This window comes from Pan paniscus, chromosome X (genome assembly GCF_029289425.2).
Source record: "Pan paniscus chromosome X, NHGRI_mPanPan1-v2.0_pri, whole genome shotgun sequence".
Lineage (NCBI taxonomy): Eukaryota > Metazoa > Chordata > Mammalia > Primates > Hominidae > Pan > Pan paniscus.
Window position 1 is genome coordinate 146262348 of NC_073272.2, and position 14845 is coordinate 146277192.

At 37.3% G+C, this 14845-nt stretch overlaps 1 long non-coding RNA gene across 3 annotated transcripts in view; it reads left to right on the top strand.

Moving 5' to 3' along the window:
- The window catches only part of LOC129395208 (uncharacterized), a 323155-nt gene that overhangs the window by 81388 nt on the left and 226922 nt on the right, over positions 1-14845 (top strand). For all 3 annotated transcript variants that reach the window (XR_010111296.1, XR_008622715.1, XR_008622714.2), the window contains exons 3-5: positions 2255-2437; positions 6706-6769; positions 14083-14697. This is a non-coding gene — a long non-coding RNA (uncharacterized LOC129395208). The remainder of the gene's footprint in view (positions 1-2254; positions 2438-6705; positions 6770-14082; positions 14698-14845) is intronic.

Here is a 14845-nt window from a genome sequence, read left to right on the forward strand (position 1 = left end):
TGTCCTTATAGGTAAAATGTATTTCTTGTAGGCAGTAGATCATTGGGTCTTAATTATTTTTTAAATTCATTTGGCCACTCTATGTATTCTCTATGTATTTTGATTGGAGAGTTTAGTCCATTGTCATTCAATATTATTATTATTGATAAGTAAAGACTTACTCTTGCTATCTATTTTGCTTGTTTTCTGGTTTATTTGTGGACTTCCTTCTTTCCTTCCTTCCTTCCTTCCTTCCTTCCTCCCTCCCTCCCTCCCTCCCTTCCTTCCTTCCTTCCTTCCTTCCTTCCTTCCTCCCTCCCTCCCTCCCTCCCTCCCTCCCTCCCTTCCTTCCTTCCTTCCTTCCTTCCTTCCTTCCTTCCTCCCTTCCTTCCTTCCTTCCTTCCTCCTGTCTTCCTTTTTGTGATGGTAATTTTCTCAGGCAGTAAGTTTTAATTTCTCACTTTTTATATTTTATATATCTTTTGTATCTTTTTTGATTTGAGGTTACCATGAGGTTTGCAAGTACTATCATATAATACTTCATTTTAAACTTATGACAACTTAACGCTGATTGCATAAACAACCATATAAACTACCAAAGAAGCTGAAAGAAGCAAAAAGAAGACTAATAAAAACTGTACACTTTAACTTCATCCCACTATTTTTTTGACTTTTCGTGCTTCCTATGTATATCTTTTTGTACTATGTCTTGAAAAGTTGTTCTAGTTATTATTTTTGATCAGTTCATATTTTAATCTTTCTACTGAAGATATGAGTGGTTTACACAATACAATTACTGTGTTGTAATATTCTGTGCTTTTCTGTGTACTTAACTAGTACCAGTAAGTTTTGTACCTTCAGATTATTTATTTTTGCTCAATAATGTCCTTTCCTTTCACACTGAAAAAATCTCCTTAGCATTTCTTCTAGGCCAGGTCTGGTGTGGATAAAATCCTTAAACTTTTGTTTGTCTGGTAAAGTCTTTATTTCTTCTTCACCTTTGAAGGATATTTTCAATGGATATATTTCACTGAATATATTATTTCACTGGGTAATTTTTTTTTCAGCACTTTAAGTATGTCATGCTACTCTCTCTTGACCTGTAAAGTTTCCACTAAGAAGTTTTCTGACATACGTATTGTAGCTCCATTGCATGTTATTTGTTTATTTTCTCTTGCTGCTTTTAGAAACATTGCTTCATCCTTGACCTTTGAGAGTTGGATTATTAAGTGTCTTTAGGTGGTCTTTTTTTTGGGTTCAACCTGCTTTGTGTTCTGTAACTTTTCTTCACTTGAATATGAATATCTTTCTCTATCTTTGGTAAGGTCTCTGTTATTATCCCTTAAACTTTCTATCCCGATTTACCACTCTACCTCCTCTTTAAGGGCAATGACTTGTAGATTTGCCCTTTTGTGGCTACTTTCTAGATTTCGTAGCAATGCTTCTTCTTTTTTTTTTTTTTTTTTTTTACTTTTTATTCTCTTTTCTCCTCTGACTGTATATTTTCAAATAGCCTGTCTTCAAGCTTCATCCTTTCTGCTGTTAAGAAACTCTGATGCATTCTGCAGTATGTCAATTAAATATTTAAACTCTAGAATTTCTGCTCAATTATTTTTCATTTAATCCCTTTGCTAAATTTATCTGATAGGATTCTGAATTCATTTTCCATACTATGTTAGATTTTTGTTTAGGTTCCTCAAAACAGTTATTTTGAATTCTGTGTCTGAAAGTTTACATATCTCAAATATCTCTGTCTGATATGGTTTACCTGTGTCCCCACCCAAATCTCATCTTGAATTGTAGTTCCCATAATTCCCACGTCTTGTGGGAGGGACATCATGAGATGTAATTGAATTATGGGGGTAGTTACCCTCATGTTGTTCTCATGATAGTGAGTGAGTTCTCATGAGATATGATGGTTTTATAAGGGACTTTTTCCCCTTTTGCTCGGCACATATCCTTCCTGCCATCATGTGAAGAAGGACACGTTTGGTTCCCCTCCTTCCATGATTGTAAGTTTCCTGAGGACTTCCCAGCCATGCAGAACTGTGAGTCAATTACAACTCTTTTCTTTATAAATTAACCAATCTTGGACAGTTCTTTATAGTAGCATGAGAACGGACTAATACACTACACTGTCTTTCCAGGACTGGTAACTGGCACATTATTTAGTTCTTTTGGTGAGGTAATGTTATCCTAAATAGTCTTGATGCTTGTAGATGTTTGTTGGTGTTTGGGCATTGAAGATTTATATGTTTATTGTATTCTTTGCCAGGTGAGGTGTCAGATCCCCGGCGAAGGGAAGCAGTCAACTCATGGGTAGTAAAAAGAATGTATTGACAACACTATAGGTTTGAAAAGGAAAGTTTTATTAGATAGAAAGAACACTGCAGAAGACCGCAGCAGAGGACTTCAGCAAGAGAGAACTAAGTGTATCATGGTGGATTTTTCCTAAGGGGTATGTATTAATTTTAAAGTAGGAGCTTAATGAAAATTTGAACTATATTAGCCATATAGATTATGATAAATGACTACATTTGTAGGCATTTTGGTGCCTTAATATCAGCAAGAGCTACACAATGAGTTTTGACATGCACGCATCCTAAAGATGTATACAAATTCCAGTTATTTATAAATGTTTTGGGAAAGAAGCCTGGAACCAGATGCTTGCTTTAGATAATAAGGAAGTCTAGTTACATTCAAATTTTTTAGATAAGAAGTTTTGCCTCTGGATGGCCTGCTAGATGGTCACAAAGTGATTTTTGCTCTCCTCATTTTCCCCCTGAAAAATATTTTGTTTAAAGTTTCTACCCTTTATATTCCCCCATGCTCATGTCTACCTGCTGCCTACTAGGGTCTCAAGAAAGGGAAAACAGCACAGTGAAGAGGGGCATTGTATTAGTTCATTTTATGCTACTGATAAAGACATACCCAAAACTGGGAACAAAAAGAGGTTTAGCTGGACTTACAGTTCAATATGGCTGAGGAGGCCTCAGAAACATGGGGGGAGGTGAAAGGCACTTCTTACATGATAGCGGCAAGAGAAAAAAATGAGGAAGAAGCAAAAAAAGCAGAAACCCCTGAAAAAACCATCAGATCTTGTGAAACTTATTCACTATCATGAAAATAGCACGGAAAAGACTGGTCCCATGATTGAATTATTTTCCCCTGGGTCCCTCCCACAACATGTAGGAATTCTGGGAGATACAATTCAAGTTGAGATTTGGGTGGGGACACAGTCAAACTGTATCATTCAATCCCTGGCCCCTCCAAATCTCATGTCCTCACATTTCCAAACCAATCATGCCTTCCAAACAGTGCCCCAAATTCTTAACTCATTTCAGCATTAACCCAAAAGTCCACAGTTCTAAGTCTCTTCTGAGACAAGCCAAGTCCCTTCTATCTACGAGCCTGCCAAATCAAAAGCAAGCAAGTTACTTCCTAGATACAATGAGGGTACTGGTATGGGGTAAATACAGCCATTCCAAATGGGAGAAATTGGCCAAAACAAAGGGATTACAGAGCCCATGCAAGTCTGAAATCCAGTAGGGCAGTCAACTTTTAAAGCTCCAAAATGATGTCCTTTGACTCCAGGTCACACTGATGCAAAAGGTGGGTTTCCATGGTCTTGGGCAGCTCCAATCTTGTGGCTTTGCAGGGCACAGCCTCCTTCCTGGCTGCTTTCATGGGCTGGCATTGTCTGTGACTTTTCCAGGTGCATGGTGCAAGCTGCTGGTGGATCTACCATTCTGCATTCTGGAGGATAATAGCCCTCTTCTCACAGCTCCACTAGGCAGTGCCCCCGTAGGGACTGTGTGTGGGTGCTCTGACCCCACATTTCCCTTCCGCACTGCCCTAGCAGGGGTTCTTCATGAAGGCCACGCCCCTGCAGCAAACTTTTGCCTGGGTATCCAGGCATTTCCATACATCTTCTGAAATCTAGGCACAGGTTCCCAAACCTCAATTCTTGACTTCTGTGCACCTGCAGGCTCAACACCATGTGGAAACTGCCAAGGCTTGTGGCTTCCACCCTCTGAAGGCACAGCCTGAGCTCTATTTTGGCTCCTTTCAGACACAGCTGGAGTGGCTGAGACACAGGACACCAAGTCCCTAGGCTGCATACAGCACGGGAACCCTGGGCTTGGCCCATGAAACCACTTTTTCCTCCTGGGTCTCCAGGCCTGTGATGTGAGGGGCTGCTGTGATGGTCTCTGACATGATCTGGATACATTTTCCCCATGGTCTTGGGGATTAACATTAGGCTCCTTGCTACTCAGACAAATTTCTGCAGCCAGCTTGAATTTCTCCTCAAAAAATAGGTTTTTCTTTTCTACTGCATCATCAGGCTGTAAATTTTCTGAACTTTTATGCTCTGTTTCCCTTTTAAAATGGAATGCTTTTAACAGCACCCATGTCATCATTTGAATGCCTTGCTACTTAGAAATTTCTTCCACCAGATACCCTAAATCATCTCTCTCAAGTTCAAAGTTCCACAAATCTCTAGGGCAGGGGCAAAATGCCACCAGTCTCTTTGCTAAAACATAACAAGAGTCACCTTTGTTCCAATTCCCAACAAGTTCCTCATCTCCATCTGAGACCACCTCAGCCTGGACCTTTTTGTTCATATCATTATCAGCAATTTTCTTCAAAGCCATTCAACAAGTCTCTAGGAGTTTCCAAACTTTCCCACGTTTTCCCATCTTCTTCTGAGCCCTTCAAACTGTTTCAACCTCTGCCTGATACCCAGATCCAAAGTCATTTCCACATTTTTGGGTATCTTTTCAGCAATGCCCCACTGTACTGGTACCAATTTACTGTATTAGTTTTTATGCTGCTGATAAAGACCTACCCGAAACTTGGAACAAAAACAGTTTTAATTGGATTTAGAGTTCCACATAGCTGAGGGGGCCTCAGAATCATGGTGGGAGGCAAAAGGCACTTCTTACTTGACAGCGGCAAGAGAAAGATGAGACAGAAGCAAAAGCGGAAACTCCTGCTAAACCCATCTGATCTCATAAGACTTATTCACTATCACGAGAATAGCATGGGAAAGACCAGAGCCCGTGATTCAATTACCTCCCCCTGGCTCCCTCCCACAACATGTGGGGATTCTGGGCAGTACAATTCAAGTTGAGTTTTGGGTGAGGACATAGCCAAACCATATTAGGCATCAAGTCTGGCTATTTTTTGCTGAATGTGGGTGTGGAGGGGATAAGTTGCATTTTTCCCCTTCTTACTCTGTCATGAAGGCAATGGAAGGTCATGAAAAACTTGCTCATGAGAGTAAGACCGGATTCCATCAAGAGGCCTCATATAAATGGAAGTTGCTGTTGCAGGCTGGTATTGTGATTGCATAATCACTTGTGGTAGAATTGTTGTAATCTGAAAGATATAAAGTTAATGAGAGCATTAAAAATGCAGGGACCAAACATTAAAAGAAGAATGAAGAGGAATAAAGGTCCAGGGAATGGGAGAAGCCAAGTGATTTTTAGAAACCAATCAATAAAGGCTTTGGTCCAGTCTTGGTTACTTTGAGAAAGTGTGTGTAGCTATTTGGCTTGTTTGAAAATTTCTCAGACATTGGTTTCTACTTCTTCAGACACATTAACATAGGTGCAATAGGTTTTATTGATGACAGCACAGACTCCTTGTTCAGCTAGGAGATAATTTAGTGCTCATCTATAATCAAAAACTATTCCTGCAAGTGAGTCTAAAGATTTCTTTAGCTTTGATACACTTGAGCCAGTTTTTGCTAAGGTTATTTCAAGGGAGGTGGTAAGTTCTCATAGTGTGATTTCATGGTATGTAAAGGGTTTAGATAAGGAGCTACAAGATCCCTGAGGCATTTTGGACCTCTCTTTTCCCTTTGGCTCACTCTATTTGGGGGGACTCCACCACAGATAGAGGGTCTGCCTTTGCCTGGATGACCATTCCAGGAATGCCCTTGCTCAAGGGGTCAATTCAAACCTAATGTAAAGGAGAACTCACTTGTAACTTGGGATGTGGTGTTTGTGACAAAGTTGAATCCAAAAATTGGGGTCGCAACCAGTAGAGTGTGTCTGTGCACACAGGTTTATTGAGTGTTAAAGTGAAAGTAGACTTGCCACCCTGATGGGCAATAATGAATTAACCCTTTTGTCTTAGGCTTCGGGTAACACCAAGAAACGGTCCTTGACAGAAACTGTCAATTGCCAAAGAGGACTTAAATTGGTTCACTGGCAGTACAAAAAATAGAAAGGAATCCTGGCCATTCCCTCACCCCTAAGGGAAATGACAGACAGCTATCTCTTCTCTAGGGCTTCAGAATCCCACTGAAGAGCTGCTTCAGCCAGGGACCTTGAGTTCCCAGGGGTAAGGAAGCAGAGCATCGAGGGAAGCAGGGAGAAAAAGGAAGGGAGAAATTCCAGTAAAGTACCCATGCAAGCCACCAAGATTCCGGGCGAGGTGTCAGAGCCCTAGTAATGAAAAGTGGTTGACTTACGGGTAGTGAGAATTTACTGACAACAGCATTGGTTTGAAAAGGAAAGTTTTGTTAGAAAGAACGCTGCAGAAGAGTGCAGTGGGGCACCTCAGCAAGGGAGGACTGAATGCACCATGGTCAGTTTTTCCTTAGGGGCATTTATGAATCTTAAGAGCTTAAGGATAGTTTGGACCATATTAGCCATGTAGGTCATGATAAATGATTACATTTGTAGACATTTTTGTGCCTTAATGTCCCTGTTCTAGAAATGGTCAATTACAAAGCACAACATAAGACTGGAACATTGGAGTTAAGTAGCAGAGATCAAAAGTAAGTACTAGTACAATTCATGTAATCCAGCATTGCTTTGATTTATACATTATTTTTCCTTCTACAATTCCTCTTTTAAAAAAAAAATCTTGCTCTCATTACATTTCCTCAGCCAGACACAAGATTCTTATGCTATTCTATCATTTCTTGTAAGCAACCAATACATATTAATTTTCTTCTTCTGTTGCTTAAATATTTATTAAGCATTCTGCATGCCATATTTAGTGTACTAGATGCTGTTGGTATAAATAGCAGTTGCAATATATTCATTACATTACTTCCAACGTAGACTTAACCTTTTTTCCTCTCCCCACTGCATCATCAATTTTTCTCTTCACTCGAACATTTTCACCAGCACACAAATATGATGTAAAATCGTCAATCTAAAAAAAAAAAATCTAGAAATCACATATCCCCCTAGCCGTCCTTCTTTTTTTTTTGTTCCTTTTAGATAAAAGCTCTTTAAAATTGTTAACTATATTTGTTGTCTCCATTTCTCTCCTTTTGTCACCGTTGGCCCATTTCCAATCAAGTTTTCCCTATGAAGATTTCACTGCACACTTCAGTAATAAGGACCAGTTTTTTGTTTTGTTTGTTTGTTTGTTTGTTTTGAGACGGAGTCTTTCTCCATCGTCAGGCTAGAGTGCAGTGGCGTGATCTCGGCTCACTGCAACCTCCCCCTCCCGGGTTCAAGCGATTCTGTCGCCTCAGCCTCCTGAGTAGCTGGGATTACAGATGCCTGCCACTACGCAATAAGGACCAGTTTTTAAAATTCATCTTATAAACACGGTCACTCTGTTTTTGAAAGTTTTACGTCATTTGGCTTTCAGGAGTCCACATCCTGGCTTGCCTTCTGTCTCATTAGTCACTCCTCAGTCTCCTGTGTGGAATTGTTTGAAACCATTTTCCTAGGTGATCATATTTAGTTTTATGTTTATGTTTGCTGTTTTTTTTTTTTTTCTTTTTTTGAGACGGAGTCTCACTCTGTCACCAGGGTGGAGTGCAGTGGTGCGATCTCGGCTCACTGCAACCTGTGCCTCCCGGGTTCAAGTAATTCTCCTGCCTCAGCTTCCCGAGTAGGGGGACTACAGGCATGTGCCACCAGGCCCAGCTAATTTTTGTATTTTTAGTAGAGATGGTATTTCATCATGTTGGCCAGGAGGGTCTCAATCTCCTGACCTCGTGATCCACTCTCCTCGGCCTCGCAAAGTGCTGGGATTACAGGCGTGAGCCACCGCGCCCAGCCACTGGTTTTTATTTTTTTAGTTTTTGTATCGGTTGTGGTATGGTATAATTTTCATACAATAAAATACATAGACTGTAAGAGCACAGTTTGATGAACTTTGAGAAATATAGAAATAACTGTAACCACTACCCCAATAAAGTTACAGAATATTCCCATCACCACAAAAGTTCTTTCATGCCACTTCACAGTCTAATACACTTATCCTTCTGAAACAATCTCATGTGACTTCTACCATACCTTAGTTCTGAACATTCTGAAAATTCATATAAAGTGAACGATGTACATGAACTTTTTTTTTTTGCTTGTCTTGCCTCTCTAAAGATAACAGTTCTGTTTGTATGCTTCAGCAGTTCATTCCTTTGGTTAAATACGTAGGATGGGAATTGTTGCACCATATGGTAAGTGCATGTTTAAAGTGTATAAGAAACTGTCTTTTTCCCCCAAAGTCACAAACCATTTTACATTACCACCAGCAAAGCAGGAGAGTTCCACTTGTTCCACATTCTCTCCAACACTTGGTATTGTTGTTGTTGTTGTTTTTAATCTTAGGCATTCTACTGGGTTTGAGGTTATCACATTGCAGTTTTTATTTTCATTTTGCTAATGATTAATAACACTGAACATATTTTCATGTTTTATTTGCTATTTTTATATACACTTTCATGAGGAGTGTGCTCAGATTATTTGACCTTTTTTTAAGTTAGTTATTTTTCTTCTTATGTCTATATTTCAGTAACTATCTATCTGGGTGTATGTATGTATACATATAAGTATACATACTATATATTGATATATATGGGTTTATATTATGTTATATCAATTATAATATAATTGATATTATATATGGGTTACCCTTACATATATATATATACACACACACATACACACTAACATATATTATTATATAATTAGTGTTACACTTATATATACACTAATACTTATGGCATATACTTATATATTTTTGTGTACTATATGTATGTTACTACATGTAGTGGGTTTGTAATATACATACATATATATGTGTGTGTTTATATATGTGTGTGTATATATATGATGGGACCAATGATCAGAAAATATGTGCACTCTCTTGTCCTCTCATTTCTATTTCTGTCTACAAGTCTGTTGAATATGTCTTTATCTTTACTTCTTTGTCATTATAGTAGGCTGAATATGGCTATGCTTTAGCTCTTAACATTAAAGTATACTTTTTTTTCCCCAAATTGTTACCTATTAACCAAAAAACATTTATTGACTGACTAATCTTCCTTTCCCTATTTGAAGTGCAAACAATATCAACTCCTATATTGTAATGTTTGCCTGGCTAAATATATGGACCCTCTATTCCAATCTGCTTATTTGTTGATAATGCTATACTACCTCATTGCTTTAATTTCTGTAGTGCTAATAATATGTAGCAGATAAATATCTCTCAATTATTTTAATTTTAATATGTAGCAGATAAATATCCTCTCAATTATTTTATTTTAAAGGTATATTCTGGATAGTCTTACAAACTTGTTTTTTTTTAATTAGTTTCAGAATTATTTTATCAAACACTCCTAGTGCGAACACTCTAAAATGAACAGACATGAAAGAAAGAAGCAAGTTTGTATTGTGATTGAGTATGATCTACAAAATAATCGAGGGAGAATTCAAATCTTTACAATATTGAGTGTATCAAAGAACAATCTATGATTGACAAAAATGTGTGTAGCGCTCTTTAAACCCTCCAAATTCTGCATTTAAAACACAAGAAGGTATGGACAAATAGATTACAGCCAAAATTACACAAATTTCTGTCCTCTGCTAAAAAAAAAAACCCAAAAAACAAAACAAAATAAAAACACTCATAAACCTACTTAATGTACGATTAGTAGGTAACAGCTAGCTGTTCTCCTTCATCCCGGGGTTAACAACTACTTTTCTCCACTCCTTCATTCACTGCTACTATTCTTCATAACCAACCAACATCACTTCTTGTTGTATCACATCCCAGCTCACTTTCCTGGTATTTTAAATTAGAAAGTGGAAAACACCATATAGGTAATTTTTTACTCAAGAGAACACCATGGCCATTTTATTATAGAGTGCATTATTAAGTGTATAGCTTGAAGGAATGGTCATGGGAATCCACCTTTCATATTCACAATACTCCCAAACAAAAAAGAATATTTTACCAGGGAAATATTAGTTAATTCTAGAATTGCTCCCATTGCGGGAGGAGATTGCAGATGGAGGTGTTGTATGTGACTGTTTTACATGGATTCTTCGCTCTGGTAGCAGATGTTGAAGAAGCTCTATGAATGTCCTGTCTCTATGTCCCAGGTGGATCTTCAGTTTCTTCCATCTCTCTGTCAACTAAATGCAGTTTGCTCAATCTTACAGTCTTTAGTTACTGCTCCATTGCTTCCTATTGTCTTCTTTACTTCATCGTTTGAATTAGCTGGCCCTCCATGCCTGCTTTGCCATAGCATGTTGTCCTTCAGATTTTTTTAGCTTCATGTTAATAGTGTCAAGCCTCTGATAATGGTAGTAAGTGCAAGTAACATTTATTAAGCTCTTAGCTTATATAATTGAATTCTGATTTTGCCATCCCGTGGTAGGTGCTACCATGACCTCATTTTCACAAAAAGAAATAGAGGTTTACATAGATTAAAGCACTGCTCCATTTTGACAAATCATCAGTTGACAGAGTGGGAGTTTGTAAACAGGTCTATTTGACTTGAGACCTTCATTATCTTAACCACAACTGATTGACATCCAATATAGACTTATCCCATTCTCTTACCTGCTCTTGCTTTTAGCTCTGAAAGCTTCAGCCCAGTTTGCAGTTCTGTGCCTTTCACTATTCCCTATTTCCACTTATTTAAGATGGGCATTCAAAATAGTACTTTTCAAAACAATTTGACAATGAGACAAAGAAGGGAATATGGTGGTGGCTGGAGGAGGAAGTGGAGTTTAGATTAATTTTCTTTAAATGTTGGAGATTTGAATATGTTTCCAAGTTGCGGAAAAGATGCCAGGATTGAGCAAGAGAGATTGAACATACAAGAAAAATGCTCTTCTGACTTTGTTTTCCTGTTTATGTTGACAGTCAAAAGTGAGAAAACAGAGGGAAAAAAAGGCAATTAACAAAGATACAAGAAAGTATTTCATACAGCCAAAGGATATAAGTTTCTACATTGAAAAGGGAGGGCTATCAAATGCATAGCAAAAGGAAGGGTCATGACTGACACTATGAGACATCATCAAAAGATTTTAGGATACTAAGGATAAAGAGAAAATCTTAAAAGCTTTCTTTAGCAGTCAGGATGCTTCAGGCTGAAAACAAAAAAAAAAAGAAAAGAAAATTCTCACTCAAACTTGCTTAAATAATAATCAAATTTATTACCTTACTAAGTAAACAACATTATAGAAGTAGGTTAGGTTCCAGTAATTGAATGATTAGTAGCTCAGTTGAGGTCATCAAGGACCCTGATTCTCTCTGCCCCTTACTTCTTCCTGTGAATCTCCCTAAGTCTGCTTTCCTTAATGTTCACAAGATAGCTGATGGTGACAATGAGGACTACAATATTTATAGTTCACATACAGAAGAAGATTGAGAGCCCCCTCCTTCACCAATATGCACGTGTACTTTCCTTCAGTATGAGAGGGTAATTTATGCCACACACTCTCTTATGCTGTTTGGCTTAAACTAATCAGGATACCCCTATAAAATGTGGATGGAATAAATATTCAAACAAATTTGGGATGAGTGACTGTTGGATAGGTAATAAAAATGTCTCACAATTTCAGGTGATAAAAACCAGATCATCTGAAAAAAAAAAATAGGATCTGAAGGGTGTTGTATTTCTTAACAGCAGCAGTGGAAGATAAAACAGACTGGAATAAAACTGTCAAAATGCTTAAGAAAAATAATGTCTCATGTAAAATTCTATCCTTATTCTATTCTGATATATTAAACATGAGATAACATTAAATTCTCAATATTTGAAGTCTCAAAAAGTTACCTTCTAAGTATAATTTTTATAAATTTATCTGAGAATATGCTCCACCAAAGTCACTGATACACCAAGAACAAAGGAGAAATGAGATCCAAGACACAGTGAATCCACTTTGAACTAACGGAAAATAAAAATGAAAATCCAGGATAACCGCTGTACAATAGGTCTAGAGGGTAACCAGTCCAAATTGGAAGAGGAGACTATAAGGCTCTAGAAAGGAGGGCTCTATAAAAATAAAAAGGACAAAAATTTGCTACATGAAGTTTATCTTTTTGAAGATAAATCAAGAGATTTTTAAATTATATAAAAGACTAGTTAAAATGCACATGGATGACTAAAAAAATGAAGACATAAATTACTTTAGGAAAAATGGAAAGTTGTATAGAAGAGAAAATATGGTCATAGTCTAGTACCTGGTTCTTCAGTGAATAAATTTTATGGAATGATAATAACTAAGTAAAAAATATATTGGGGTCTCCGAAGGGTCCAATAAAGAGCTCCTTTTTTCTACCTGGAATTTTGACAAATTGAGAAATAAAGAATATTGGATTGGAAGGCAGATACCACTGTTTTTACTTGCAAAAGCAGGGGACATAGACTAGGGCAAGAGGGAGAGCAAAATGGACCTCTAACCAAATGACAGGCAGGCTCCCTCACCCAGTCTAACAACATTGGATAAGGAAGTCCTCCCCCTATAGGAGAGCAAAACAAACCCTGAAGGAGCACTGGGGAGCAATTCTTCCTGTGGAAGTCTCATTCTGAAGTAAGGCAGAGATGAGTAAAACGTGCTGCTTTATTTATTTTTCTGAATTTATCTTCCAAATGTCATGTACCTCTCCTAGTGTGGTGTGAGTAAAGCAGCAGGATAAAAGGCCAAGAGTAATCGTAATAGGGCTCCGTTCACTTAGAAGCAACAGGGATGAGAAAAAGGCGGTCTATAAGCTATCTAATCAGAAATTTGGACTCGTCTTGGGAGGATGGCAGGGTGTGGATGACAAATGAGAGTGAAGAGTATTAAGGGAGCTAAATTTTGTCTTTCATAATGATAAAACAATAGAAAATGTGCAAACGTATTGTTAAGAGCTGTAGTGAGTTGAATACCAGATAAAATAGCAAAATGGGTTGAATGTAGAAATGTGTGAGATTGTACAGTGGGAAGTGATGGGATAGAGAGCTAGTAATTTTTGTTATGCACCTTCCAGTAGTGTGTATTTATTTTGGATAATTCAAAACATATGTATGTATTATGTTAATAAAACATTAAAGATATTTTAAAAGACTTGTCAAAAACATGACCTTGATATAATGAAAATATTGCCCAAGTATAGCTCTACTTTAAAATCTGAGAGGTAAAATTCAAATATTGTTCTGAAAAAGTAAGAGCATCATTACTTCTGGACAAGCAAGAGAAGTCCAAGCTTAATTCAAACCTATGGTTATTGTTACCTAGACTTGCAACCTGCTATGCTTTGTTTGGATTTCACCTAAATATAAAACTGTGGAATTAACATATGCTCTCATTTCTTCATAAACGTTTGTTTACCTTTATATCCAACATGACCAATATATTTTATTTTTAAATTCTTTATTATGAAACTTAACAGATATATAAAAGTATTTGGTTAGTTCATTAAATTAGTTTGTTAGTTTATTAAACTAGTTTAATAAAATCCCATGAACTCTTCTTGCATCTTCTTGACCAATTTTATGTCATGTGTGCCCCCTCACTGGCTTAGTTAAAGCAAATACATGTTTAATTCATCCTTAAATTAAAACCTTAATGTTTTCTGTCCATGGTGTCCAAAGAGAGTAGCCAATTTTTAAAATATGATTATTGCTATATAGGTAGAATTGTATCTTATAGCATTGTAATTAAAATTTGTTTATGAAATGATTTTACACTGTGACAAACTAAATTTAGTACTTCATTGATCTATTTGGTTGATTTGTTTAAATGAAAAATGCCAATATCAGTGACCAAGACATTAATTAGGTATTTTTCTTTTTGATATAACTGTATATAAATATAATTTAAGGTTTTTATATTTTTATTTTTATTTTAGTTTGTCAGTTTCAAATACTCATGTATCTGATTGTCAATGCTGGAGAGCTGGGGCCAGGGCAGTAGTTGATGGATATCACCTGACTGTCTCCTGCAGCAAAAGCATTCCCAGAAGCACGGAGAAGTGAGGAGAAAAGGCAATGCACCTGGAGCTGGAGACCAAGACCCCGTTCTTACTGATGGCCCTTGGAGCAGATATTTGAATTGGAGAGATAAAACCGTGGTTTTTGGGGTGTTAATTTTGGTGGCTGATGCATTCTGTGATTGATTTGGCTATTACAACTGGTATTGATTTTAAACACATTAATTGCAAAATCTCAATTGTGATTTGATTTCTGTATTTACAATACTAAAAACGAGGCTTTCGCCAGGAGAAGACAATTGGCAGTACTCAGTTGGAAGTGCTTAATTGTTAATATGTATCAGCCGTGGTTCTTCAGCGTCGTCAGTGTTGCTCAGTCTTGCTCTTTGTGGCGACTACTGAATGCTTGAAAAATTCTCTCCTATACTCCCACTCTGCGCTGTAGAAGAGAAAGAGAGGAGAGTGGAAGAAAAAAGAGAGGGAGAGGAGAAAGAAAGAAAGGAGAGAGAAACATGGGCATGGATGATACATAAGGTAGTTGTAAACTGTGATCAGCTTTGATAATAACTAGATAAATTCTTTTAATACAAAAATATATAAGGCATTTTGCCTTTTTTTCAAATTTCAAATAAATGGATTTGTATAGAATGTAGTCTGTTGCCCAGAGTTTTCATTTAGCATA